Source organism: Vipera berus, assembly GCF_964194415.1.
Source record: "Vipera berus genome assembly, chromosome: 4".
NCBI lineage: Eukaryota > Metazoa > Chordata > Lepidosauria > Squamata > Viperidae > Vipera > Vipera berus.
In genome coordinates, this window is record NC_138206.1 from 122,229,633 (window position 1) to 122,233,921 (window position 4,289).

The window sequence follows — 4,289 nt, forward strand, 5'->3', positions numbered from 1 at the left end:
AACCGTTTTATGTTAATTTTATTGCCTCCTGACACATTCACAAAATGCAACAAATCCTAAGTAATTTGTAAGGTTTTCAATCCAGGGAATCATAAATTCTGTCTAGATTTCATGTTTTTCGTTCCCCCCCCCAATGAATCACATACATGCTCCAGTGTCAGCAGTGTATTTCCTGAATAAAATTGTGTGTTGCAAAATTGTTTTTCTATGCTAGTGAACACAAGGAAAGGTTTTTTTTAAAAAAAACTTGCCGATCATTTTATGACTTTTGATTTTGTGTTTCCTTGTCTAATTGGTAAACTTGGCCTTGTCAGAAGAATAATTTGGGGTTCCAGTTGGAGCTGGGGCTGCACAAGAATAAATAAAAATGAGATCCAGGCAGCTATGAGGAAAGAAGAAATATTTGTTCCTAAAAGCCAAACAGTTTTGCCTTTAGGGGCAGGCTGCAAATAAATGGGGTACAGCAGCAGATGTTTATGGGGAGCTTGAAGTATCTACGTGCTGATTCTAGGGTGTGTGTGTGTGTGTGTGTGTGTGTGTGTGTGTGTGTGTGTGTAGGTATGTTTATTCTTGTGGACATGCAGTTCCTCTGGGAGACCTAATGTAATTAACCCTGTTTGTGTTTTGCAGACCTTATCCTTGGATATGTGGATTGGGTCTGGGTAACTGGGTAACTTATTTGGCGGGTTTGAGGAAGTTTGCTAATTTTAGTGGATTCGCTTAGTTTCAGCTTGACTGTCAATTATCTAGCGGAGACACTGATTCTCAGACCATTGTGGATTCTCTTAGAATTTTAAGGGAAGATGGAAACAGTATAAAGAATAAAATAGATTTGGATATAAAACTTTGCATAGCCTTCCGTGCCTTGCATAATTACCAAATCTTCCCAGTCAAAGATTGAATAGCACACCGTATTGAGAATGAGGAGTTAACACATTCCGTGAAAATGTCAAGAAAATAAAAGTTGACACGCCTGGCAGGACGTCTTCTTGATGTTCATTAAATATTTATGGCCCTGCTTTTATGGAGAAATCAATAACACGATATCTTGTTTAGCATATTTATAGCAGAAGCTCTCCGAAAGCGATTAATATATTTTTTACCAACCCGGGAATGCTAGATGTTAACCCATATTGAGCAACATAATTAAAATTCTCATAATTCCCATTACGCTTCTCTCTATTCAGGGCCTGGCCAAATTGGGGAAACAAATGGGTTACCATGGGAACTAATTTACTCCGTGATTGTTTCATTTCTAAACATAGCAAAAGTATTGCAAATCTGCCTCTGTGTTCCGGCTTGAAATACTCAACGGTTGTTCGCCACGGATGCTTCTGAATTGACAAAATGAGGACAGGTAAAATGCAGCAGCTTTTCCTTCCTAAAAGCAGTCAGAAATGTTGCTGAGTTATCTGACAATTGACAGTGAAATACTTGACCTACGGATGCAACCAAACCATTTATGGACACAGGTTTCCAGATTACTGTGCAAGAGAACGAAGAATAATTATCTGCAAAGGGCCTTAATTGTGCAGATTCCGACCTCAAATTAGCTGTAGCTGGATTCTGCAATTGTTAGTTTATAATTTAAATTGCACCTCTTTTTTTCTAATCAATAAATGAGATCAATAGACACCATGAAAGTCATTTAACCCTGGCTCTGTCCCTCCTTCTCCTACACAAACTGACACACAACACCACATCATACTACATAGTAATGGATGGTGTGACCAGGCTAAAATACAATTAATATGTATTAGACTTACAGTTTGCATTTCATTCAGGAATTCGATGCAAAGTATCTAGCGGGGTCTCTTTGTCTATCTTTTCCCAGAACAACAACCCTGGATTATTAAATAAATGAAATCCTCCTCAGGTTAAAAATTGAACTATTAAAAATCACAGTTTGGAGTAAGGCAGTTCTGTGCTAGCAATAATACTATTTACTTGGCTGTGGCTTAATGCATATTCAGCCATCCTGGTTCTTTAATCATGATTAATGGCACGGTATGAATTATAAACTCCTGAATGGCTTTTCAACAAGCTATTATTTAAAACACCCTGCCTAAAGTGGGACAATTTTGTAAAGAAAGCAGAAATGGTCTGTTTTTGAAAAAAGCCATTCTGACTTTTGGGGGCCTGTAGCTCCCTCTGGTGTTCCTGTCTTTCAATGTGACTTTTCAAAGTTTATTCAAAAATCTAGAAAATTTAACCAGGCAGATGTTTTAATCATGTACTGTAGTCTGAAAATTTCCTGGAAAATAGAATAGTCTTTCCTAATTGTAATTTTACCACCCAATCTGTTTTTATTTGCCAAGCTTAAAAGGTTTCATTCTTTACCAAAGGGACGTTCCCCCCACCCCCACCTATTGTGCTGGTTTCCAGGAATGGAATTTTATTAGTTTTCACACACAACTAGCTAAGTTATTTAGATTACATCGATTATATAGATTGACTAGGATTCTTCTATGGTAGTAATTAGTTAATTGGTAAAATGATGATGATAAAAGACTAGGAACATTTTATTTATTGGTATTTATTTGCATACTAGGAGAAGCAAGGCCCACATGCCAGGACCTGTTAAAAATGTTTGAAGTATTAACATTCCCCAAGATCTTAAGTTCCTCCCTTTACGCTACAGTGCAGTGGTTTAATTCGAAAATGCCAGCTTGCAGATGGCTGGCAGAGGGTGGCTGGCAAAGAGCCACCTTGGAGAATCAACACCTGGGTTTTGGTTGGAAGATCAGAAGGAAAATACCTGGAATGGGAGTTCCACCTGGGGACATTTAATTCAGGTAAAGCTGGGCTGGGGGGACTATGGCCCTTTTACCATCTGTGAACTTCAACTCCCAGAATTCCTGAGCCAGCTGGCTCAGGAATTCTGGGAGTTGAAGTTCACAGATGGTAAAAGGGCCATAGTCCCCCAGCCCTCAGGTTTTAAAGCATCCCACATCTGGCTTTTAAAGAGAACTGGCTTAAAGCTATCCTATCAGATCTTTTTTTCCAGGCGTAGATCTGCGTAGTGAGAGAGTTTGGTGCAGTGGTTAGGGCACCGTGAGCTCTAAGCCGCCTTCAGCAAGCTGGGTGTGCTTGGGCCAGCCCTGGGAGGGAAGGAATGGCAAAAGCACTTCTGGAAAATTGTTTCCAAAAAAACCCCCAACAACCCTGCAGGGACTTGTCCAGGCAGTTGCTGGCAGTCCGCAGCGACATGGAGGCCACGTACACACCCACATGCACACATAAGATAAGGTAAGGTAACATAGGAATAGGCTGAAATCCTGAAAAACCCAGCTAACGGGATCAACACCCAGAACTGTGAAACACGACTGCCAAAATTCCAATTGAGACTAAGGGCATCATGATAGGTATCAGACTACAGCTGGTCCTCGGCTTACAACAGCTCATTTAGTGACCGTTCAATGTTACGACGGCACTGAAAAATGGGACCGATGACCATTGCTCAGTTACGACCGTTGCAGCCTCCCCAGGGTCAGCGTGATAAAAATTCAGAGGCTTGGCCACTGGCTCGTACTTGTGACGGTTGCAGCCTCCCGTGATCCCCTTTTGCGACCTTCTGACAAGCAAAGTCAATGGGGGAAGCCAGATTCACTTAACAAAGGGATGACTAGCTTAACAACTGCTGTGATTCACTTAACAACAGTCGTTAAATGGGGCAAAATAAAATGTCTCCCTTTGCAACAGAGATTTTTGGTTGCATTGTGGTCATGAGTCGAGGACTGCCTGGTAAGTAAAATTTTGTGCGAATTCAGGGGGGGAAATGCGGGGGGCGGGGGGAAACCCCCAAAGCAGGTTAAGGCAGTCGTGTGAATCTAGGGGAACTAAAATACAATAAACTCAAGATGCAGACTAAGGATTTAGGCGGAGCAAGCCGAGGATCCCTTTTGGCAGAGTTGAAAAAGCCGCCTTGCGATCTGTTCCCAAGCCACGCCCACTCTCCACGCTCTAGCTCGGATTGGCCGACAGGAGGGCGCCCCCCCCACATTCGTGCAGTGGTTCGGTCCGAAGTTAGCATCCTCCACCCCGCAGCCCCCGGGGCTTTAAAACCCCGCCCGTCCCTCTCGTCCAATCACGCCGGCGCTCGGAACGGCTTCTCGGGCTGTCCTCCTCCAACGAGCCGTCCCATTGGCTGGTGGGTCCCAAACGGAGCCTACCACTCGGGGCTTGAAAAGAACGGGGGGGGGGGTAGCGGTCTTCGGAGGCTTTCTCCACCTCCGGGCGGGTGAGGCGTCTCCTGTCAGAAGGACGCGGACGGGCGTGGGGGGAGGGGG